This window comes from Artibeus jamaicensis, unplaced genomic scaffold, assembly GCF_021234435.1.
Source record: "Artibeus jamaicensis isolate MK-2021 breed Jamaican fruit bat unplaced genomic scaffold, CSHL_Jam_final scaffold_1283, whole genome shotgun sequence".
NCBI lineage: Eukaryota > Metazoa > Chordata > Mammalia > Chiroptera > Phyllostomidae > Artibeus > Artibeus jamaicensis.
In genome coordinates this window covers 4,159,895-4,186,680 of record NW_026522028.1, presented here as the reverse complement: position 1 = coordinate 4,186,680, position 26,786 = coordinate 4,159,895, and the positions used below count along the sequence as shown (strand labels likewise).

Below are 26,786 nucleotides of genomic sequence, written 5' to 3'. Positions count from 1 at the left end.
ATGATGCATATTTAAAGCCAGCCATCTGTGAGAAGAAAATACAAAAATGGCGAATTTAATAATAATCTAAACTATGTAAATGTATTCATTTTACTTCTTATATGCTTATTTTCTCATATAAGCTGTAGACCATGAAACTAACTCTCAAGTGAGCACATGTATCATTATTTTCTTCTTTATTCTTAAAAAAAAAAAAAAAAAGAACAGCCCAAGGTCTTCCTCTGATAAAATGAGAAATGACAGAAAAGAAAAATGCTATGATATGGAAAATAAACACATTCTGAAAGTCCATTTGTCATCATTTTATTACATATATTTATCTTCATATACACAACATCACTGAGCATAGCACTTTGCTTGTAACAGGTACTCAATAAATGTTCACTAAATGTTAAATATATTTAGTTCATTAGTAATAACCCAACCTATACTAAACATGACTTTGATTGGTGTAGGGCAGTCTCTTTGAAAAGCACCCAGTTGTTATGTACATAAGATAAAAACACTAGTGGGGGTGGAAAAAATATTTTTCAAGAAAAAAACCATTTCTTGAACCAATGAAAAAGCATCTATTCAAATGCATGTGTACATGCATATACCTATATAAGCACAAATAATGCATATACTAGAATACTGCTACATGGTATCTCTTATTCCATGAAAGATTTATGTGATCGCACCATGGAAAAGCATTAAAATCATTCAAACATTACCAAAACATGATTCTCAAAATATATTCAATCTATCCCACTTTGTGTAGCAGCCTTGCAGTTGGGATGAAATCAATCACAACCTCAATCCAGGCATGAGCCCTGGTGGTTGAAGTGAATCCGACCTCATTACGGAGACTGGCTCAGAGACATGTAATAGACATCTACATGCACGGTCTTCTGCTTCCCACATGGTATAATAATCACAGGCACACAGTCTAGCATGTTCCAACCAACAGAGTGCCTGGCCTTTCTGTGTGATTACTGAGAATAAAAGGAATTTTTTCCCCTTGAACATAAAGAAGTAAAGAATCACTGGAAGATTCTGGTAGCCATCTTGGTATTATGACAAAACCATCCTGGAAAGAATCAAGTACTGTAATTTTTTTTGGACCATAAGACATACCTAGGTTTTAGAGGAAAACAGGAAATAAATTTTGCAGCAAAAAATGTGATAAAATATTTAAGAACAGAAATAACATAACATTTCACCAATGTAAATGTAAACAGAACTCAACAGCAGCATTAACAACCATTATTCCTCCCAAATTGGGGGTGAGGGGGTGGCATGTGTCTTATAGTCCAAAATATGGGTACTTAATAGAAGTAGGAGAGGAGGATTGAGCCAAGAGAATCACAGAACAATAGAGCTGCAGTGTGATGACAAGGTGAATATGTGGATTCAATTCTGACCACTGTTCTAGAAGTTTCTGCCACACAAACCAGTAATTCCGCCAGTATATTCACAAGAATTTTTAGCAGAGGAAAATGTCACATATAACTACTCCGATGCTCGGGTTTTCTGTATATATGTATACGTTCTTGAATTTGTCTTTTTCAGGAAGAACCCATTGGTAGTTTATTATTTTAACAAAAGCACAAATATGGCTCTATGTGAGGCAAATGCATTTTTACTTAATAAAATTGAAAAATTAAAAGATGGTATTATTTAATTCATTGTTACAGTAGGCTACATGTTCTATAAATGTCTTTCTAAAACACACTACCTAAAAAGAATTTACTCAAGTGAGAGAATCTATGTGATTATTTTTACTGTAAAACATGAGAACTCTGTAAATAGGTAAAATGAACTAACTCAATTGTTTTTAATGAATTGCAGTACAACTGAGGAGAAAATATTAAAACTTTCATTTACATGGTTCCCTTATAATACTTAAAGAGAAACACTTTCTGCAAAAAGAATTACTAAAGCACCAAATTAGACTTTACTAAGAAAAGGAAGATCTTCAGTTTCAGATATATATGTGATAGGGAGAGATAAAAATGACAGAAGTTTAGCATAAAATGTCTGTAAAATAATTACCCATTAATACGATGAATGTGTGTGTGTGTGTGTGTGTGTGTGTGTGTATTTTTTTCCATCTCACAGAGACATGCACCATTTATAAAATTTGAATCAAGCATCCCTTGTGCGTAGTCTGGGGCGTGAGACAGTGTAGAGGCCAATTCCAAGCATAAGATGACTAATACCTGAAATGACACTGTTAGTCTTTCCCTAATTAGCTTATGACCTTATCCATGTTAAAACATGATGGTTTTTTCACAGAAGGTTTCAATGCAAACTTTATGCATGAGTTTCGCATTACTATAACAAACATTTTAATTTGTACATAATTAAATATTGAAGAATAAAGTGCTGAAAGTAACAGATCCTAAGATGTAGAATAGGCTGAATTATGTCAGAAACAAAAACCACAAGTGAGAAGGACCTTCCTATCTGAGGGTGAAAGTTGTCATATGGTTAAAAAACAGTTGATGAAATAATGACCTATTTTATCATGGAGACACATACATGATACCTACCAACATTACTAAGGGACTCGATAGAAAGAAAGATGTTGGCACTTACTGGCCCTCTTTATCCCAAGAAAGAAAGAAGCTAACGCTAAAAGTCGCCTGTCTGAAGCATACAAAAAAGAAAATATGGCCTGGCTGGTGTAGCTCAGTGGATTGAGTGCCCCGCCTGCAAACCAAAAGGTCACCCAGTCAGGGCACATGCCTAGGTCACAGGACAGGTCCCCAGTTGGGGGGGCGATTGACAGGCAACCACACATTTGACATTTTTCTCCCTCTTTCTCCCTCCCTTCCTCTCTCTAAAACTAAATAAATAAAATCTTAAAAAAAAAGAAAATACGGTTTTGTTGAAGAGACCTTTGCTACCTGTGGCTTACAATGTAAACAACTTGAGTGGCTGGTAACTTTCAGCCCGATAGGATTAGAAAAGCCAATTTTTATTTTTATTCCAAATCTTCTGAATACAGGTAGGAGGGGAAGAATTTAAGAGTTAAGTATACTAAAACAAAACAAAAAACAACGGTAGTGCTTCCCCAAAGCACTTTTCTGATGAAGTGGTCATTCCTGTCAAGCAGCAGCTGACGTGTAATCTACCGTCAAATGGTGGACTGGCTATGTCTCCTGCCCCAAACCTTTGCTGCAAATTGCGTTTGTCAGGGGACATGCAAAGTGCATGTCTCCAGATAAATGCAAGAAAAAACACCTCACGTTTGAAGATTAGCACTAAACCAAAAGGACTTTGCTTACTATGTTATAGAACTGAGGAGAGAAATACTCACGTTCTAAAAATTATAAAGAAACTGATTTTCAAAGACATCCCAAATCTTCTTTAAAAATATCTTATTACTCAATCTTAGGGTAAATACCAGAACCCTGAAACAATGTGACACATAGAAGATTAAAATGGCATAATCCTCCCTGAAATGGAACGCTGCCCATTGTTGATCTCAGACATACTCAAGATGACAACTATTAAGCAAGACTTAATGAAGAGAGAGAATATAGCCAGACACTCCCTGTCAATGCAGGATATATGCTTGTTCCCATTTTTTCCTTTCATACATTTTTTTTGAAATCGAGATGTCCTATTCTAACTTTTTATTTGGGGGTATTAGACTTGGATCTTCTTTACAATTTAATCATAACCCACTGGATCCTGAAGCACTGCATCACAGATCAATTGAAAGGGACCTTAGATCACCCAAATAACCTGACCTGGAAACTGAACATCATCAGTGGAAAATGTTAGAGACCAGGGGTGTGCAACTCATTTTCACCGGGGACTACATCAGCCTCGCGGTGGCTTTCAAAGGGCCGAATGTAATTTCAGCTCCTTAGCAGTTAAGGAGTAGGTACATTTACACAGTCCTAACATTATTTCAGCCCTTTGAAGGCCACCTTGAGGCTGATGTGGCCCCCAGTGAAAATGAGTTGCATACCCCTGTTCTAGACTCTCTCTTTTCAAGGATGTTATTGGGGCATTTCTGAAAGTGAATATATGGTAGGGAGGGTCTGTCAGAGTGCTGGATATTCAAAGTGGAGGACTGTAGCAGACATTGAGATTGTCCACCCCATTTTCTTTCGACCATCACCACCCCCCTCCCGCAGACATAGCAGTGACTGGAATGTAGATCTTACCCTCAGTTGTACATGTGAGGTTGGTTTTTGTACAAGGCAAGCTGAGTAATTCTATCCTCTTTGCTACCCTGATCTTCTCAGGTCAGGTACATGGTACTGAGACTTTCCAATCAGAGACAAGCTCATACCTTTTGTTTAATACTTGGACTCGATACTTGATATTTTGTTTAATACTTGGAGAAAGACACATTATTAACCCTTGGCTGTGAACAAGGAAACAAGAGCTTCCCAGAACAGCTGAGAAAAGCCAGCTTATACCAAACTGATAAGTCATGGAGGGCAGGGTTGAGATTAACAGAGTAACAGAGAAAGAGACCCATCTTGACTCTATAATAAAATTCTATATAAAGTCCTTGATCAAAATTTGAACTCGCTAGTTACTGAGTCATTACATTTTTTGGTGGCTTAAGTAGCTTTGAAACCAATAGTATCCTGAATAACACAGGATATAATACACTTTAATGTTCTTCATCCACTTGGTAAGTCTTTAAATAATCAACAATCATTTTAATATGCACTCATAGCCTCCTCAGTGCCAAATATTCTAATTTCAAATCCAATACTGAATTGCTCAGTTCACCGCTATGTAGTTAATTGCTATTACTCAAAAAGCATTATCATTAATGCCACTGATGTTATTATCAACAAAATGAAGACCATTTGAATTGGTTCACTTATTCATCAAATGTAAAGTGTTAGAAAGGATTATTACATTATTGCAATTAGGGTGGCAAATAAATACACAACGTTTTTTCACAGGCTGGATATAACTCACAACTTTGAAAACAACCCCCCTGCCTCACTACTAAGTAAATGGTAACACTATCTGGATCCCTTGCAAGCAGAAAAGGTTACTGAAGTGAACAGATGATGGTTTCCATAACAATTATCTCCATCATTACTAGTGGTCTGACCCTCATTCTTCATTTCCTATTAAATTTAGTGAGGTGACATTGGTGAATAAGATTCTATAGGTTCATTTTCTAAAGCTGCCTTTCTTTTTACCCCTTTACTTTGAGGTTACCTGATTTGTCATTTCTGTCATTAAATTGTATGTTTCATTCACTTTTCGCCAATAGCAAAGAACGTGTTTAAGCATTTGTGAAAACATAATCTTTATTCACTAATTGTAGTTCCAAGAACACTTGGGAAGGGTCTTAGGTTAATACAACGGAAGCAGCCTAGGAGTTCAAAAACAGGTATTGGGTCCCATATCTACTGCTTTCTAACTATGCTGCTGTGATTTATAGAATTAAATTCCATCTCCTATCTCTCAAGTTCATTAGAGATAAAAACAACTCAAAACATGTAAAAGGGATATTAACATGTTAAACAGCACAAGGAATTCTCTTCATCCACAAGGAAAATTATGTCTTCTTTAGCTGGATCAATAGAATTCCGGTCACTGCCTCTTCTGGGAAGGGCGCGGCTCATGCGGAGCTCCTACTTCTCCTTCCACAAATGGCTTCGAGTTGATACCTCAACCTTTTGTTCCTGCTTCGCAAACTACATTTATATATGGATGGCATCATGGAGTGATTATCTGATATACCGTAGGAGGGAAACATTGACCTGGCTTCCCAAGCCCTCAGAATCTCATCACATCTCATTCTGGTAAGAGGTTCTTCACTATTTGGGGACATTAAACTCCTTTGAGAATACGACATAAAATGTGGATCCTTGACTCTAGAAAAAACTATATGTAAATTCAAAAACATTTTGAAGATTATGTTAATGGGGAAATGGACACTATCATGCACACTTCGTGAAACTCTTAGGGTCTCATGGACCCCAGTTGGATTGCTCTATCCTTTAATCTTTGGTAGTCTGCACTGGCCTATCATTCTGTATCCAGTTAAAATTCTATACCTTCAGTTGTCAGCAGTGTTAACTAACTCCTTTGAAAAATTTAACACAACCACACACATATTAGTTTGTAATATCCTCTGGTTATACTTTCAATATGAAACTTCATTAGATACAGTACTATGTACCATTTTTCTAGCATTTATACATTATCCTCAATTAAAATATAGTTTCTCATTTTAGTTTTATGGAATAGTAGTTTTTGAAGATTATCTCACAAATTACTTCCTTTTCCTTCTTTCCATTTTTTAAAAGTTGAGAACATGAGTGAGAAAGAATTTTTGTTATAAAAATATTTGCATATCTATTTAAAATGTGGAAATTAATTGAATAAAATAAAAAATACAAAATTCAAAAAATTAAAGCCTTCCTATCAATACAATGTAAAACAATTTAGTGTACTATATTCTGGATGTTATTGCTTTTGTTACATAATACATAAATAGATGTATATCAAACAAATGCAGTTTAGTTTTCCAAAACAAGTTGTAATGTCTCACCTTTTTTACTCATACAATTCCCTGATGCCACTAAATTTTCTTTTGTAGCTTGGTTCTTAGTGGCACTTATGGCATTGTATCACTTGGAGATATAATAATTTATTTAAAGAAACTAAAAGAAGGTATTCAAAGGTACAAATTTCCATAAAAAGCACATTAATTCCACAACCAAAAACAAATATGAAGACCTTAGAAATTGGTCGCGTAAACTTTCTTCCCAGAGGTCTCATTTAAACACTATTCGGTAATCTCATAATTAAAATTGAAGTGAAAGATTCACAAACGTCAGATATTTTCTCTGCTTCTGTCTCTCTAAATTGTGTAATACTTCATTAAAACTGATAGATTCCAATAACTCCAGAGCAAAGAAAACACCCAACCCAACTTTATAGAAAGTAATTAGAGCCCTGGCCAGGTGTTTCACTTGGGTGGAGAATCATCATCCCATACACGAAAAACATTACGGATTTGATTTGCAGTCAGGGCACACATCTAGGTTGCAGGTTCGACCCCCTAGTTGGGGCACTTATGAGAGGGAAGTGGTCAATTTTTGCTCTATCTCCCTCACCCTCTCCCTCCCTCCCTCCTTCCTTTCTTCTTCCCTTCCTTCTTCCCTTCCTTCTTCCCTTCCTTCCTTCCTTCCTTCCTTCCTTCCTTCCTTCCTTCCTTCCTTCCTTCTCTCTCTCTCTCTCTCTCTCTCTCTCTCTCTCATCTCTCTCATCAATAAACTTATCTTTGGGTGAGGATTTTTAAAATTGATTATAAAAATCCTTCCTACAGAATAAAAAATAATATCTGCCACATTTATCCTGTGATGATATTCATACCTACTAGCTCAATGAGTTCTTAGTTTTTTTAATATATTTTATTAATTATGCCATTACAGTTCTATTTCCCCCCTTCATTCGCCTCCACCTTGCACACCCCCTCCCCCACCATTCTCCCCCTTTAGTTTATGACCATGTGTCTCAAGTTCTTTAGATTCTATATTTCTCATACTATTCTTGCCCCCCGATCTATTTTCTACCTACCCTCTATGCTACTTATTTTCTGTACCTTCTCCCCCCTTCTCCTTCTCCTTCTCCTCTGTTGCTAACCCTCCATGTGATCTTCATTTCTATGGTTCTGCTCCTGACATAGCTGTCCTCTTAGTTTGCTTTTGTTTTAGGTGTGGTTGTTAATAACTGTGAGTTTGCTGTCCTTTCACTGTTCATCTTTTTTATCTTCTTTTTCTTAGGTAAGTCCCTATAATATTTCATATAATAAGGGCTTGGTGATGATGAACTCCTTGAATTTGATCTTATCTGAGAAGCACTTTATCTGTCCTTCCATTCTACCTGAAAACTTTGCTGGATAGAGCAATCTTGGTTGTAGGTCTTTGGTTTTCATGACTTGGAATACCTCTTTCCAGCCCCTTCTTGCCTGTAAGGTCTCTTTTGAGAAATCTGCTGACAGTCTGATGGGGACTCCTTTGTAGGTGACTGTACCCTTAGCTCTTGCTGCTTCTAGGATTCTCTCCTTCATTTGAATCTTGGCTAATGTAATTATGATGTGCCTTGGTGTGTTCCTTCTTGAGTACAGCTTCTTTGGGACTCTCTGAGCTTCCTGGATTTCCTAGAAGTCTATTTCCTTTGCCAGACTGGGGGAGTTCTCCTTTATTATTTGCTCAAATAAGTTTTCTACTTGTTGCTCTTCCTCTTCCCCTTCTGGTACCCCTATAATTCGGATGTTGGAACGTTTAAAGATGTCCTGAAGGTTCCTAAGCCTCTGCTTATTTTTTTGAATTCTTGTTTCCTCATATTTTTCTGTTTGATCATTTTTTCCTTCCTTCTGGTCCACTCCTTTGATTTGAGTCCCAGTTTCCTCTCCATTACTATTGATTTCCTGTGCATTTCCATTCATTTCAATTAGTTTAGCCTTCATACATTCCTCTAATTTGTGACTAAAATCAACCAGTTCTGTGAGCATCCTGATCACCGGTGTTTTGAACTGTGCATCTGAAAGTTTGGCTATTTCTTTATCACTTAGATTTATGGGCTCTGGAGCTTTGAGATCTTCTTGAGCCATTTTTGGTCTGTTCACGCCCATTAAGTATGAGGAGAGGAGCCTTAGGTGTTCACCAGGGTAGGGCCACCCACGTCTCTGGTTTGTAATGCTGTAGGTGGGGGCGGGGTCAGAGAGGGACAATGGCGGTTCCCTCTGCAGCTTCCTGCCGTTGGGGCCTCCACGGTCCGTCTCACTGCCTGCTCCTTTACCTGTTTATCTGCATGCAAATGTGTGGCTGTGGTCAGCCCTCAGTGGGTCCATCACCTTGTGCCCTCAGTGGGTCCACCTGCTACTCCACACCTGGGATCCACCCATGGCTGCCTGCTGGCACACCTGGGTTGCACACCCGGGTAGGTCTGTTGGATCTTTCCTGCCCCACCCCGCTCTGCTGCTGGCTCTGCCCCTCTTACTGGTTTGGCTGAAGTATTCATTGTTGCCAGACTTCTGTGTAGTTAAATTTTCTGTGGTTTGGCTGCATTTTTGTTGCTAAAACTTTGTTGTTTTTAAACTTGGTTGTGTGAGAAGGCGCAGTGCTTCCACCTATGCCCCCATCTTGGCAGCAGTCCGAGTTCTTAGTTCTTATCATGAAGCAGGAACTCCTCATAAGACAGTTTTTTAAAAGCGTGAAGTTAATGCATCCTAATTCACATGATGAATAACTAGCAGAACCACAATTAGAGGCCACAGTCAGTCAGAGTGATTAGCAATTGTGTGTGTGTGTGTGTTTATACTTAGAACATTTTAATACCATGAAATTAAGACAGTTGCTTAAGCCAACATGAGTACATGTCCTATAAGGAGGAGATATTCTCCCCTATCTGACAGAAAAAGTTAATATGTGGTCTCTACTTCTCTCCACGTTGCCTTTTCTCACAACCATAGTTATAGTATCTTTCCATAACCCATAACCAAAAAAAAAAATCTGAGCTTTTCATTTTCTGTCATTTGTGAAAAAAGAGAAAATTTGACCAGTCAACACACAATCATCTACCTTGTCATTCCTGTGAAAGATTCTAATGAGTAAACAACCAGGGTCATCTGACCCACTCTCCACTATCAACCTTGGAAATCACACATGGTTTTTAAAATCAAAGTGTGGATACGCTCATCATTTCATTATAAAAGTTTACAAATAAAGTAAATATAAAGGGAAATCAAGGGCCATGAAGACATTTCTAATCATGAAACCTAATGCACCAAAAAAAAATAATAATAAGCCTCCAAGTCACTAGAAAAAAAGAGAGAGAATGTTATAAAAAATTTAAAAGCTTTAAGTTCTACAAGGATAGAAAATAATGACAAATACTTGGAGTGACTGACATTGTTCGGTGTGCTAGGAGAGGTGGGTCAATGTTCAGGCCAATGTCATATTTGGGCCTTTTGTGTTTCTACAGTTGTATCTTGCACTTCATGGTACGGTGTGGTCAGAGTTATTATACAGGAGATTTTCTTTAGACTCACCCATTCTTGAAATTTACTGACTCCATACTACACAATTCAGATGTGCCAAAAAACATAGTACATGGGCTGGGGACTTGGGAAGATGTTTGTCAAAGGATAGAAACTTGCAGATAGAAGATGAATACATTCTGGAGATCTTACCACGAAGAAAGGGATAATAATGACATGATGAGGTGGAAGTGTTAGCTAACAGTAAGTACAGTAGTAATTATACGTATATATCTCAAATCAATACATGGTATACCTTAACTTTCATATAGTTACATGTCAATTCCATCTCATTTTTTTTAAAAGAAGAGGTAAAAATCACACTACATTTAAATTGTCTTCACATTTTCTGTTTTCTTTCTCATTGACTGAATAAAACTGGTAAACAATTTCATGTCTAAATGTTCTTTAGATCCATGAAAAAAGATTCCTAGGATTTCAATGTAATTCAAACATGAGTAACAGAAGGCTTCTTAATTTAACATCAGACTCAGAGAGAGTGGAAAGTCAATAAAGATTTCTAAAGATGATGTGATGAACAGGTGGAACTGCCTTTCATGAAAATGCACATGCTATTTTGTTTATTTTGCTAGGAAACAGGTTTGGAAGGAGAATAAGAAAATAAAGGTCATAATAACCAAAGTAAGAGAAAGGGATTTAAAAATGGCAAAAGAATATCATCATTTTCTTTTCATGCTCTTCCCACAGCATGCCACAACTAAAATCACCCCAAGAAATGTCTAAACCATTACTGTGCTCCTAAAACAGTAACTATAGTATGCCTATGCTCTGAACTCACACACATAACAATGAAATGTAATTGGTTAATCATAATAGTTTTTAAATAATTCCATTTTGGTGAAATAGTAGATAAAAGATAAGGCAGGTCCTCTTTCCTCTCAACAATGATACAATGCTAACAGCATTAATTGATTGTATTAATAACTCTTGGCATTACTTGAAATACCATGGTACCAGATAAACTCTGACATATGTACTATATAGTTAAAAACATAAAAGAAAGAAAGATAGAAAGAGAGAGAGAGAGAGAGGGAAAGGGAAAGGGAAAGGGAAAGGGAAAGGGAAGGGAAGGGAAGGGAAGGGAAGGGAAGGGAAGGGAAGGGAAGGGAAGGGAAGGAAGGGAAGGAAGGGAAGGGGAAGAGGAAAGGGAAGGAAGGGAAGGGAAGGAAGGAAGGGAGGGAAGGAAGGGAAGGGAAGGGGGAAGAGGAAAGGGAAGGAAGGAAGGGAAGGGAAGGGAAGGAAGGGAAGGGAAGGGAAGGGAAGGGGAAGAGGAAAGGGAAGGAAGGAAGGGAAGGAAGGAAGGAAGGAAGGAAGGGAAGGAAGGAAGGGAAGAGGGAAGGAAGGGAAGGAAGGGAAGGAAGGGAAGGGAAGGAAGGGAAGGGAAGGGGAAAAGGAAAGGGAAGGAAGGGAAGGGAAGGGAAGGGAAGGGAAGAGGGAAGGGAAGGAAGGGAAGGAAGGAAGGGAAGGGAAGGAAGGGAAGGGAAGGGAAGGAAGGAAGGGGAAAAGGAAAGGGAAGGAAGGGAAGGAAGGAAGGAAGGGAAGGGAAGGGAAGGAAGGAAGGAAGGGAAGGGAAGGAAGGGAAGGAAGGAAGGGAAGGGAAGGAAGGGAAGGGAAGGGAAGGAAAGGAAAGGAAAGGAAAGGAAAGGAAAGGAAAGGAAAGGAAAGGAAAGGAAAGGAAAGGAAAGGAAAGGAAAGGGAAAGGGAAAGGGAAAGGGAAAGGAAAGGAAAGGAAAGGAAAGGAAAGGAAAGGAAAGGAAAGGAAAGGAAAGGAAAGGAAAGGAAAGGAAAGGAAAGGAAAGGAAAGGAAAGGAAAGGACAAACAACATACATATAGAACGGCTTTACACCCAGCCTGGAAAAACTGTCTGTTCTTCCAGGCATGCCTGAAAGTCTGCATTTTGACTATTGGCTTAACTAAGAGTTCTGAGATTTCACTGTGCTTTTTAAGATCCTAAACTCATGTGATGATCCCCAGCGTCAGTTTGCTTACTGGTGCTTTATAACTGGCTTAATCAAATTCACACGGCAAGCTTTAGTACCTGGCTGAGGGGCCTTTCAAGGCTTTCCACTGAAAGCTTCTCTGAGCTCTGCCAAAGCCACAATTCCTCACCCAGATCTTGTGGTGCTAAAGGAACACATGGTGCTCTGTGTACAGGAGTAAGAGCACATGGAGCCCTGGCTGGTGTAGCTCAGTGGACTGAGTGCTGGCCTGCAAACCAAAAGGTCACCAGTCAGGGCACACGCCTGGGTTGTGGGCCAGGTCCCCAGTGTGGGGCACATGAGATGCAACCTCACATTGATGTTTCCCTCTCATTCTCCCTCCCTTCCCCTCTCTCTAAAAATAAAATTTAAAAATCTTTTTAAAAAAGAATAACAGCACGTGGGAAGCTAGGGCTGGGAATGGCTCTCAGACTTTAGCTGCTTACTGTATACTCTTTCTCCCTTCCCCTTCCACATCACTGCCTTTTAATACAAGCCTTTCATGAATATACTCAGTGGAGTCTGTGAGTCTTTTCAAATATCTGAGTTGGGGAAAACTTTATAATATATTATTTCCTAGCCATAAAAATCCTAGTAGGCAGAACTCATGTATACAAGGTTTATCCAGAAAAAGTCCAACCATTGTTAGGATAATGAGAATGGTTTGTGTGACACTGATATGACCTGGCAGCCAAGGAGAATGGACTGGAATGCACATGCATGAAGAATGATGACTTCACTGTACTAGTCAGTGGGGGCAGTAAAAGCCATTCATTGAGCGCATGTGCAAAGGGCTGTCAGGTGCGAAATGACTGAGAGAGTAGAGCAACGAGTCTGCATCAAATGTTGCATTAAGCTTGAACATGCCTCTGCAGAAACTGTTCAGATGATTCAGAAGGCCACAGCTATGGGCAACTGGTGATTGGCAGCTTCATCACGACAACGCACATGCTCATGCATCACGTCTTGTGCAGAGTTTTTTGGCCAAACATCAAATCACCCAGGTGACTCAGCCCCCTACAGCCTAGATTTGGCACCCTGTGACTCCTAGCTTTTTCCAAAACTAAAATCACCTTTGAAAGGAAAGAGATTTCAGAACATCTATGAAATTCATGAAAATATAACAGGACAGCTGATGGCGACTGGGAGAACTGTTGTGAGGTTCCAAGGGGACTGAGGGTTTTGAAAAGGACTCCTTTTGAAAAGGAGGTATCATTGTCCTATGTACAATATTTCTTGTATCTTTTTTAATATCTCTATATTTTATATTACATGGCCAGATACCTCCTGGACAGACCTCATATTTTCACATAGTTTTTATATTTCATTCCATATTTGGGGAAATTAAGGTACATCTTTATGTTAATGAAATATGCCTATGTTTTACTCAAATAGCTGCAGATAGATCACAAACTAATCATTTTGGAAAAAGCAATTCATTTAACTTCAAGCTTATATATCATTCTTTTATTAGAAAAATCTTTCTGCCATTCTAAAACACTAAATATATTTCTACTCTCACATCAGAAAACATTCTGAATTTTGACTGTAGTTTTACTTACAGCAGAAGAACCAAAATTACTCTATTGCATAAGAAAGTGCTATACTTAGAAAATTCCAGGAATTATATACACCCAAATTTTCTATCCATAAATCCATTAAAATGACACATTTCTTCAATTCTTACTGATTTTATTTTCCTAATATTTTAGTAGTTTTCTAACATTTAGAAATATCACTCAGAAATTATACTAGAATTTAAATTGAGACTTCAAATTTTAGCTTCCTCAAAGGTATATGACCTGCTTCTCCTCCAAAAGTCATACAATTTCCCTCACTAATGGCCCTTCAGTCAGTAAGTAGAATATTTCAGCAAGGCAAAGCCTCCTTGTCTATAAATTACTTTACCTACTTTTGTGCACTATTAAAATTCCCTCTTATGAAAAGGCGAGAAAGCTTGATACAATTCCTATATTTTAACTTAGAAGAGTACTTCCTTTACTCAAACTGAGGTATTGCATCTGAATTTATTCATGTAGATCATTTGTTAAGGGAGTCATAGACTTAGCATTATTTCAAAAATGTGTTAAAACTTCACACAAGCCAATAATGTGACTCTTTCAAAATTGAGTAAAAATAGAAATTCAATTTTGAACCCCAACATTGAGCCTATGGGCTCAGGTTCACTGTCTGTCTTTCTCTTCCTCCTCCCCCTCAACTCTCTCTCTCTCTCTCTCTCTCTCTCTCACACACACACACACACACACACACACACACACACACACACACAGTAGAAGTTGTTAAGAACTGAAAATTATCAGGCTATTCTTACTGAAGGGAGTAGTTTGTGGATCTGTATCTACTTATCTACTTACACAGTATCTTCTCTGGGCTGAAGTAGTTCCTAGTTACATGTTATATCACTTTCCACTAATCCCTTCCCCACATATTTTCTATTCTTAGTCTGTGAGAATTTTCCTCTTGAAGAAGTAAAGCTTCATAGGGCAGCAAAGGTCCTAGAGTTTACCTATTTCTCCCATCTGCTGAACACAGGCTTACCTCTATGGCTATAGTACTGTCATTTACTAAAGCCATGGCCCAGTTAAAATATTTTCATTCTTCTCCTCACTTATCTAAGTCTCCTAAAAAGCCCTGTTTAGGATGAATGTGGTCAATGAAAGTCCTTAGTACTTACACATGTACCACTGCAGAGTGGCTGTACAAATTACAGATTCGTGGCTCCCATCCACCACACTGGTGACGGGCCTCGTGAATCAGTATTTTTACCACCTCCCCAACCATTAAGGTCACCTTAGAAAATAAGCCCCCTGTTTGAAATGTAGTTTCTCCTACCTTGCAATCTTCATTCTGTAGACCTCCTGTTCAAGGACAGCCGATGGGAGTAATAATTTATAGCAAGTAAAGAAAGAACATGTAAAACCCTGTCGCTACATGGTTCAGATTGTAGAACCTGCTTCTGGAACCCTGCACAGTTTAAGGTCATGAGAACAGCACAAGGACATCTAGCTGAATAGCGGCCCACCCAAATAATGATGTTCACTCGATTTTCTCCCACGACGTTAAACGTAATGGGATAATGGGACATATAAAAAGATTATTCCATTTAATCATCCATTCCATCCACAGGTTTTGAGTGCCTACAGTGTGATCTAGATTCCGAGCCCCTTCTCTCTCAGAGTGACCGTGGAGCTGTGTTACATAGGGTAGTCAGAGAAGTCTTTTCCAAGGCCCAATTCAAGTCAGGAAGCATGCCCTGTAAATATCTGGGGAAGAGCTTTTGAGGAAGAGGGAAACACATGAGTAAAATCCCTGAGTTGGAAGCGTGCTTGGTCTGTTAGAAGCAAAGACAGCAGGCCAGGGCATCTGGAGCTGAGTGACAGAGAGGAGGGTAGGGGAAATGTATGATGTGCAGGGAATGGATCACATAGGATTCTGAATTTTCTTCTGAGTTGTAAAGTGAAATTATTCTAGGTTCTAAGCTACTCCAAACATATTCTGTGCTTCCTAAATTTGTAAATTCCTGAAGGACAAGAATGTAGCCATATACATGCATCCCCCACACTTGGTTCATTGTCATCCACCCCATAATAGTTACCACTGTTCAAGAAGAATCCTAGATTAGGATTGTGGATTTTAGGTTTACACAGGAGCCAAAAGTTGTCTCGGACAGCTATAGAGGTTCTGCACACTGCCGGTGAACGGGTTAGCGAATCAAGGGTCCAATGGCTGATCCGCTTTTCCAACCAATCTTGATCTCTCTGTTGGAAGAAGTCTTTAAGCAGATCATCATTTTCTAGAGTTTTCTATTGCAATTTTTGATATTTCTACTAGAAAGTTGAATACTAGTCAAAAAGCATGTATGGGTCCCCAATAATTTTAGCAAGTTAAATGACTTTGTTTGGCTTTGTAAGTTAATATTTTATATATGAAGAATATCACTAAGTCAGTTTCTTGAGAGCATGGCCATGTTGTTATTTCCTATTTCGGTTTGTCTTTTGATATCTCTACAAATCATTGCATATGTATTTTAGAAGTCATAAATAGTGCCCATGCTTATGACAGCTTTCCACATTGGACACATGTAATATGAATATTACTTCCTAGTATTCTGTCAGTGGATGAGGCCATGTGACTGGTTTTGGCCAATGAGTTATGAACTGAGGTTACATACATCATTTCCTGTCTAAGTATTCAATTACCAGTATTTAACTGCAGAAGGAAATTCCAGAGCTCTCTTTCCCTTTTCACAGTAACTGGAAATACTCTGGATGGTGGCTATTTCACTGGGCTCGGTTGTTGAATGACCACAATGAATAGAGAGTCCCCTTGCTGATAAAGATGACATTTTACAAATATTGGTAAGTAGCTACTAATAAATTGTAACAGCAGTCATTACCCTGCATATTATGATATATTAGCAATTGTCCAAACCAGGATCAAGTTATCTTAGTGAGCAGTTTTAGCCTAGTTCCTAGTATATAATAATTACTCAGTAATTGTTTACTGAATGAAGCATGGAATCTAACTATTCATCTATTACAGGCTATTTAGACTTACTGTCTCAATTTTGCAAGGGCCATTAATAACAACTTATTTCCTTAAAAATCAAGTCAGTAAAACTCCAGGTACCAAGTTTTTAAGTTTCCCATTAAAAATATTAGCACCATAGAAGCCAAAATGTTATGCCACATTACATACCCAAGCCAATCATTAAATCAGAAGTTATGTACCTCAGTAAACTACAAGGAATTTGAAAAACAGCAACAAAGTAGCCTATAAATAGTTTTGCATTGCACAGAAATGTTTTGAAACAAGAAAAAGTTTCACAGGATAGACTGCTGCTTTTGCCAAAGACAATTGGGTTGAGCATGTGATCCTTCCCTCCCCAGTCATCCTTTGTGTGGTTTCACATGAATAGTATCACAAGAGGCATGGCTACTTCCTTCTTCCAGGGACTTAGAGAAAAGAAAGCAATGGCTATGACAGACAACAACCTAAATTAAACATGCACCAGTTGTTTTCTTTGGCTTCTTTCCATCACCTTCAATTCTCCAATGTTTTACTAAAGCTAATGGGATCCACGAATCACTACAAATAAGGCTGGGTGAGAATTACATGAGTATATATACCCATAGTGTGTACTATGATCTGGAATTCTAGTTATAGGCACTAGACTAGGGACGTGTGTACATAAGTGGATATGTACAGTCCATATATCTAACTTACAACAAAACACATACACTATATAACTATTTGGTATTATTGGTAGTATATGAGGTCTGTCTGGAAAAAGTCCAGCCATTCTTAATATAATGAGAATCATTTGTGTGACATCAATGTAAGCTGGCAGCCAAGGAGAGTGAACAAGAATACGCAGGCATGAACAATGATGACTTTACTGTAGTAGTCAGTGGGGGCGGTAGATGCCCTTGAGTAAGCATGTGTACTGTGTGGCTGTTGCATTTTAAATGATTGAGCCAGTAGAGCAATGAATCTGCGTCAAATTTTGTATTAAGCTTGAACATCCTCTGTGGAAACTATTGGGATGACTCAGAAGGCGCAGCTACGGGCAAGTGGAGATTGGCACTTTCACCATAACAACACACTTGTTCATGTTTCATGTCTCATGCAGAGTTTTTTGGCAAAATATCAAATCACCCAGGTGACTCAGTCCCCACTACAGCCCAGATTTGGTGCCCTGCAACTTCTGGCTTTTCGCAAAACTAAAATTACCTTTGAAATGGAAGAGATTTTAGACCATCAGTGAGATTCAGGAGAAGATGACAAGGCAGCTGATGGTGACTGGGAGAACTGTATGAGGTCCCAAGATGCCTACTTTGAAGGGGACTGAGGTGTCATTGTCCTAATTGTCATATGTATAATGTTTCTTATATCTTCTTCAATAAATGTCTCTATTTTTCATAGTGCATGGCTGGATACCTTCTGGACAGACCTCATATATACATAGCACATGTGCATAAACAAGTATATACATTGAAATGCTCATTTATGTATATGTGATATATAATTATATTACATATACTATTTGCAACTTTCTCTTTTAACTAACCATACAGCGGGGCTGTCTTTACAATGTGGCACTAAAAATAGCACTACAGCATGAATTTTAAGTGTTCCATGATACTCTACTATGTATATCAACCATCAGTTCTACCAATCCCACAGTAATGGACATTCAGGTCTGATATGTAACAAAGGCCCAAATGGGATTTTCCTATTGGGGTGTTTTGGTTTTTCTTATTGATTTACTGAGTTATTTACACATGAAGGCCACTAAAATTTTGTGTGTTATAAATGTTACAAACAATTTCCTAGTTCACCATTGGACTTTTAACTTTCTTTTGTAATGATTAGAAGTGTTTTAATTAACAAATGGACTCCTCTGTGGATTGTATACAATCATAAGTGAACTTTAAATTCCACTTTAAGCAAACATTTCAAAAAACACTGGGAGTGCAGCACGGGAGGCACTACTGCTCACACTGCTAATTAGCGTGCATACGTGAAATGAGGAAAACGTTTCATTAGCACATACACCTCCAGAGCAGAAAACCCACCAAAAACACAAGAGCCAAAATAAAATATACAGTAGCTGATTACAGAAAAAAAAAAGATAATGCCCATGAAATTAAGTTTTTTCATGCTATTCTACTTTCCAGTACTGGCCTCTGGTAATCAATCTGCAGGGCAAGATGTTGAGTGCTTGAGGGTGTACAGGAAGGGGTGCGGACACACTGAGGAAAGCCTGTGACCTTAAGGGCTGTCTCTGTGTGTGTCTGCTTATTCTGGTACTTTAACATTTTTCAAGGAATATTTTATTTACATCAAACATAACAACAGTGACATTCCAATGATGACAGATGACAACGTCTCATCACTGGCCACCTTTAAAAGGGAGTTCAGGCCTTATAGGAAACTTCTGATGCGATCCTATATATGATATCACATCATCCCACCACCCTCACTCCAGTAAAATTACCCTGCAGTGAAATATGGTATTACATAGCCTGATTTACTGTAGAAGAAATTAGTATAAGATGGCCCAAGGAAAAGCATCATTTAAGACATACGGGGCAAGTCCCACGGGCCAGGCCCTCCACCTTGTTTTATCCAGCCTGGCACCTTGTTTCTACCCAACGGCAGCACCGAGCTTTCATGTAACTGTTAAGGAGTAGTTACATTCATACAGTCCTAAAATCACATTCAGCCCTTTGAAGGCAACTGCAAGGCTGATGTGACCCCCAGTGAAAATGAGTTTGACACCCCTGATTTAAGAATAAAACAGCCTAAGACATCAGGTATAAAAGAAGTAAGAAATTTTATATATTTAAAACAAATGAAATAATTTAAATTTGACTTGTAATTTATATATTAGTGAGACACAAATATAGGTGATTATCTTTTGAAATTTCATTCCCATAATGGACAAATTACTGTTTATTAAAACATAACATTACATTTTGAGGCTAGACACAGTAAGGTGCATGAAAAGATAAAAACACACGTTTCAGAAAACCCTTACAGCAGCAACAAAATAATAAAGAAGGAAAAATTTAGTTCATTATTTGACCTTTAACTGTCTTTATGATGTTTCATCTATAAATTCCAACCAATACATGAAACAACTAGAATTGCCTTACTAAATACCTTTACCCACTCAATAAATAATTACTATAATCAGAGAATATGAAGCAATAGAAATAGCAAGGTTTTTAAGAGCTTAATAAATACTCTTTCACACTGATTCCTGGCTTCTAGGATCCAGTGGGCAAGGAGCAATTGGTAAATGAATGGTGATACTACAGTGCTTCTGGCATGCTCATTCCTGAACTATTTGAGGTACCAAATAGGTAAAGAGCCTTTAATCGTCTGGCTCACGTGAAATCTAAATGATGAAATAGAAGGAGAAGCATCCATGGGCACATCTTATTTCTAATTCCATTAATGATCCCCAATTCCACTTGAAATGACTTTTTGAGCTATTATAAAGTAAATTTTAATGTTTCCGAAAGAGACCTACATAGCTCAGGAAGCAGATAATTGCCGCTGGATTTAGCAGTCTGACCCACAATATAGAAACTTCTAATTAAAGTCCTCTTTTTATCATGCTAATCTTCCAGCCAAAAATTTCCTTGGGACATGTTATAATGAAGATAAAATGTGCTAAGGTTTTCATTCAACCAGAGATCCCAGAGAAACCTAAAAAACATGTTTATAAATGGTCACTTGAGGTAAATTTTATTGTGAAGGGCTCCTATTGTTATATATAGCTCTCAGCATAGGCATCGTTACACCAGGAAGAACTAAACTAACAGAAATAATGATTTGAAATGCTAGTCTTCCAAATCAGGATTTGATATAGGTAAAAGAGGAACATGACTTTCTGTAACTGAATCAGCAGACAGATGATCTGGAATTAAGGGCTCACATAACGAGACTGTCAAGTAGCATTAATTCCGTCAAAGACAGCTTTTCCCCAAGGGTTTATCACATTTTCCTAGTTTTACAAAAAAATGATGTCTTCATTCTTATTGTAAGTTCGCCATCACCCAAAATACTTCATATAAGCACTGATGGCGGCGTATTGGTTTCACAATAACTCTACATTAATTACCACTCAAAATGATACCCCTTAGAAAGAATTTTATCTTTTTCTTTAAAGGCTTAAGGGAGTAGCGTTTAAGTTAAAATAAAACATTTGCCAGTAGACTTGAGCCTTGAGTATGTAGGATTCACCCCATATTTACCACACATTTACCTATGTTGCTTTGTAAGTTTAGTAAGAAATTTTCACTGAATAACAGCATTATTCCATTTTTGCACTAATATTATTCCTTGCCAAAGACTACAAACTAGTACGTAAGGATACATTTTGACAGAATTCAGAATTCTGTAGCAGGGATTATTATACGTAGGTATCTGCTAACTACACAGTTTAAGAAATACAGGGTGCAGCACAAATAACACCCCTTCTTATGAGAAAATCTTCTATTACAAAAATCATAGGCATGTCATTCTGTAATGTAACCATATCACACTCAAGCATGCCATCAGACATTTTAGGTGAAATGTTCAAATTAAAACTATAAGTTATTACACCCAAATTATTAGCCTACCAACCACACTCAAGCAGGCGTTACTTCTGCCGGACCCTGTACATCCCTATAAAATAAGTTACCAATCCAGGTTATTATCCATCTTCATTTTCATGCTACCACACCTTGAATATGGTTTCATTAAAAATAGGGTTGATAACTTTATTCAAGAAATAATTATTAAAATAGTAAAATGCTTTCTGAAAACAGACTATAATAAACAATAAAAATGAATGAAAACCAGGAAAGCAAATCACTGAATGAATGTAGAAACTAGAGCTTACTCTACAGAAAATGGGAAAACATGATGAATTTGCTTGAAATATTTACAACCCTAGGGCAGAAATCATATGCATCAAACTTCTGGATATCAGGCCCCATATCCATCATTTCTATTCTGTGACCTTAGTTAAATGGTGTAATATCCCTGGACTTCAGTTCCTTCATGGATAAAATGAAAAGGATGGAGAGTACTCCATCTACTTAATACTGCTCACACTGAATACACATATAAATTCTTTCCAAGTGCATTTGAAATTTCCCGTGGGTTAGGAAGCAATTGATCACCACTGCGGAACTTATTCTATACTTAAGGGCAAAGGCACTCTCCAACTTCTTAGTCAATCAAGAGCCTGAGTAGATCTGTAAAAGCTTTCTTAAAACAAGTGCAGCCTCCAATAAGTACAGTACTCATGACGGAACACCTATAAGGCACCATGCTAGCTATTTTTCTCAACTGATCACTTTCCCTCATGAGAATCTTGTAAATTGCGGGCAAGTGCATTTTTCGAGATTGATACAATAAGATATCTGTGTACTCTTATTACAAAGTAACAATGACACTTCACCATCAAGAGCTGGGTTTATGCACCCTGGCTGGTATAGCTCAGTGGATTGAGCGTGGGCCTGCAAACCAGAGGATTGTGGTTCGATTCCCAGTCAGGGCACATGCCTGGGTTGCAAGCCAGTTCCCTGCAGGGGACGCATGAGAAGCAACCATACATTGATGTTTCTCTCCCTTTCTCCTTCCCTTCCCCTCTGAAGATAAATAAAATCTTAAAAAACAAAAGAGCTGGGTTTATGCTCCCTGCCCTTGACTATAAGTGCAACTCTGGTGATGGAGCAAATTACACGATGTGACTTCCAAGACTAAGCTACAAAAGGCAATACTTTCTGCTTGGTACCCTTTGGGTCGCTTGCTCTGTGGAACCCAGGCAGCATTTTGACCATAATTACATGAAGAGGTCACAGGTAGGTGCTCCAGACAACTCCCCCGGCTAAAGTTCCAATATTAACCACCAGACATGTGATGTGAACAAGCCTTTGGGGTGAACTGAGTCCTAGTCAGCCCCCAGAATCATGAGGTAATGACAAAAATGACTAGTACTTGCATAACCTCTTAAATTTTGAGGTGATTTGCTACATGGCAATAACAGAATAGGATAAGCAGGACTCTAGCATACACAGGTGAGGTAAGAGGTAAACATTTGTATCACACAGTAAATAAGATGATGAATTATTATTGCAACTCACTTCCTTATGACACCATGCTACATCAAAGATTTGTTTTATTTGGGAAAAAAGTATTTAAATAAATATTTGGCATTAAGACTCTTCATGAGGACAAAAATTAAGCTACACAAGATATACCATATCCAGTCCACATGAGCCAATCCAAACACTATATGAATGATTTCAAAGAAGCCATCTGACCTTTTTCAAGAAAGTTATACAAGTAGATTAGCTCAGTTCCATCCAATAATTCTTTCCACCTTTATAAATCCACCATACCCCATAAACAGTAATGAACATGAAGCAACTAAGAACTGTCAGAGACCCTTGTTTTGCAGAAACTGACTCCATGTTTTTTATCTCCCACTGCTGCACCTCTGGACCTACCTCTGCTATCAAGACGCAGATGGGAAAAGTCAGTTTCCAGCATTATTGGTTAAACTACAATTCTTTAGAGAAACTCCAAGTATCTTTGCCAAAGATTATGATGGACTTCTATTCTACACTTTTGGATTTTGATTACTTTAAATTCATGTCAGAATTTATAACCATAATAAAATGCAGGAAAGTTGGCCTGATTATGAACATTTCTTCACCCTTAAACACTTATTTAGTGCCAGTTGTGTATGAGGATCTTTCACCTACATACTGTGTCAATTATTTCAGCCACTATGTAAAGCAGAAATTATCTGCATTTTAGAAATGAGAAAACTGAGTCATAGAGAGAAAACGTATATTCAGGTCCAATAGAGAGTTACTAAAATAGTATGGCTGAAATTTGAACTAGATCAGCTTTCCCTTGTCCACCAGTGTTCAGCTCAAGAAAAGGCTCAACAAAAACTTTTAGCTACAGAATGGTCCTTGAACGTAACATTCCCATTACGTCTAAAATTTTGGCCCTTGGTTTAAAACACTTTATAGTCTTTTTACCCTGTATTTTCAAAATATTTTGGTCTCTTTTCTAACCTACAAAATAAGTAAAAGCTAGCAGCATTTTCATCTTGTTCACTGAAAGACTTTATGGAACTAGAGGAGTTCTGGTATAAAGTCTGTGCTCAATACATACAGACTGGGTAAGTGAATACAAGGGACACCTCTAGTTTCAGGATGTCTGACTAAAAAATCTGACTCTCAATAAAAGAAAACTGTGTACCTGACATTGAAAACTCCTAAAATGCTTCAGACGATGTTACTTAGCCAGGGTTCTTTTTCCCCTTTTTCCATTTTATAGCTAATATATTGAAGGGTAAGCGTGTGTTTGTTCAAAGTAATACTAGTACCTGTATTTTTTTCTAACACGCCTTCCACTTTCAAAACTCTGTTTGGAAAGATTTTCTAGGCATCAATCTTTAGAGCTAAGCTCAAACCTGACAATGCTGTTCCTGGGTCGAATGCTCAATCACATCAGAAAGTATAAAGGCTTCCACAAAGCAGATCAATGGGGCTTTTCATCTAAGGAATACTTCCCACTGGCTAGCTTTGCATCCTCTGTTTTCTGTATAATCTGCATTCAGTGGGAGGGATAAATTGTGTTGGGAGACAAGTTGTATTGGGAGGGATTGATGGCAGAGTGGGAGGAATCTCCTTGCCCTATCTCCTTCCTACACAGAAAGACTGGGCCTAAAACCGCCTACCAGTGCTTTTTTAGGTTTAGAAGGAAGCATAGCTATATTCCACCTGACGTGGTTCCAAGATTCTTTCTTAGCAACATGAAAGTGAGAAAGTGTATCGTTTCCTTTGAATCCTTATCCAGTATATGAGCTCAGGAAGTTTTCAAACTCTACAGTTTATCATTCAAAAGTTTACTTATAAATCAGTTTCTAAGTCAGGGTATACCTTCTCATAGGAGAACTGATAAAAATTCTCATAAGGCTCTCAGATCAGAGCACAGAATTTCACCTAACTGCTGATGCATTTAAAAAAATAATCCTGACCTGGCTGATGTAGCTCAGCGGATTGAGCACAGGCCTGTGAAGCAAAGGGTCGCTGGTTCGATTCCCAGTCAGGGCACATGCCTGGGTTGCAGGCCAGGTTCCCACTAGGGGACACATGAGAGGCAACCACACATTGATGTTTCTCTCCCACTCTTACTCCTTCCCTTCCCCTCTCTCTAGAAAGAAAGAAAGAAAGAAAGAAAGAAAGAAAGAAAGAAAGAAAGAAAGAAAGAAAGAAAGAAAGGAAGGAAGGAAGGAAGGAAGGAAGGAAGGAAGGAAGGAAGGAAGGAAGGAAGGAAGGAAGGAAGGAAGGACCCTGATATTGGCATTCATTTTTAAGAACCTGCAATGAGTCTATACCACAGAATGTTCTTTATATAATTCACCTTACTTAATCATCCCTAGCAGTTGTATGAGTTAGATATAGCCATCATAACACACAAGAAGAAACTGAGACCTGGAAACTCTTTCAGGGCCACATAGCTAGAAAATGGCAGAATGTCAATGTCAGTCTCTCAGATGCCAAATCTTGGGCTCTCTCCTCCTTGGCCAACTAGTACATTCCTTCTCAAGGACTGGTGCATCTCTGAGTAAATGTGCTTTCATTTGGGGGCTTTAAAAATGAAAGTTTTCCTGATTTTGGAGCATCAAGTGCATTTCTCAGTTTCTCTCAACTCCTTTCCGGGGAATGGTGAAATTTCTGGCCTTAGACACAAATTCCATCAAGCCCTGGGATAGTTGAAATAACTGTTGGCTGCCTGCTCAACATCTGTTTTCTTCTCTAATTCCTAATAGAATCTTGTTTAATTCAGGAATCACCCTGTCCCATTTGGCTGTCTTTTGATTGGTTTCCGCTTATTGGTTTAGGTATGACATGAACCTATCCAATAAAATGGAAGCAAAAATATGCTACAGAGCTTCTACAAAATGCTTCCCCATCCTTAAAAGAGACATACATTTAGATTACAATAAATATGCATGAATCAATAGACGGTTTCAACAACTGAGTAGCTTCTGGGGAAAAGATTAAAGTATTCTCAACTTCGAGACTTGCACAGCTTTAGTAAGATCAAAGTTTAAAATCGGGACCAGAAGCAGCCATGGCAGAGTCTTTTCAAAGCACCCTTTCCATAGCAGAGCCCTTTATAATTATAACCTCCCCCACGAACACCACCAAAAAAAAGCCATAAAGGATTAAATAATTCTCGGCAACATAAAATAATGTTTTAAAGTAGAAAAATACTCCAGACAAAGCAAGGAACAAAGCATGGAAATTATTTGTATTCCATGTCACAAATAAATGGCTAATGCATTTAATATATAAATGACGCCTGCAAACTGATAAGCAAAGATACTAAGCTAATTGATTTTTAAAAAATGGGAACCATATGATAACTTCCCAGAAAAGGAAATCCTACTGATTCTTATGCACGTGTGAAAATGCTAACTCTCCTTCAATAACAAGAAATACATGCAAATACTTGAAATTCTACACACAGACACACACACAAACACCAGGTGGCACGTTTATTTTAATTGACTCATCCTTTTTATTTTTCAATCCTGCCCATGCATATCTTATAGTAAAAATATGTAAAATTTTAAAAAATAACTTTTGCCCTGGCTGGTGTGGCTCAGTGGATTGAGCGCAGGTTTGCCAACCAACGTGTTGCCGGTTTGATTCTCAGTCAGGGCACAGGCCTGGTTTGTGGACCAGGTCCCCAGTAGGGGGTGTGCAAGAGGTAATCACACATTGATGTTTCTCTCCCTCTCTTTCTCCTTCCCTTCTCCTCTCTCTAAAAGTAAATAAATTATTTAAAAAATAACAATAAAAATAAATAACTTTTTATGAGACTGCTTCCTTCCAGTGATCGTCCATCTCCTGAAAAATGCCATTTAATATAAGGCAAATTGTTATTACAGAGAATCCTTGTGTGGCTGTGGAGCATGTGCAGGTGGGCATGTAATTGTGAAAGGAAGGAGCAAGAGGCCAGGGCAAGACAAAGGGAGCAGACTGATTGAATGGCATATTTTGCAAGCTTGTTATAAGGAAAGATCCACATGTAAGAGGAACTGTGTAAAGGAGAGTCATAAATACACTGACGAGGTTTGCCAGAGCAGAGGTCTTGAAATCCAGGCCAACAGACAGGAAGGAAGGGGTGCTAGAAGTGATCCATA

General features: G+C 38.1%; 1 protein-coding gene across 3 annotated transcripts in view; it reads right to left on the bottom strand.

The window, feature by feature from the left end:
- DMD (dystrophin) overlaps window positions 1-26,786 on the bottom strand; it is a 1,990,869-nt gene that overhangs the window by 1,447,615 nt on the left and 516,468 nt on the right. The gene's annotated exons all lie outside the window — the stretch shown is intronic.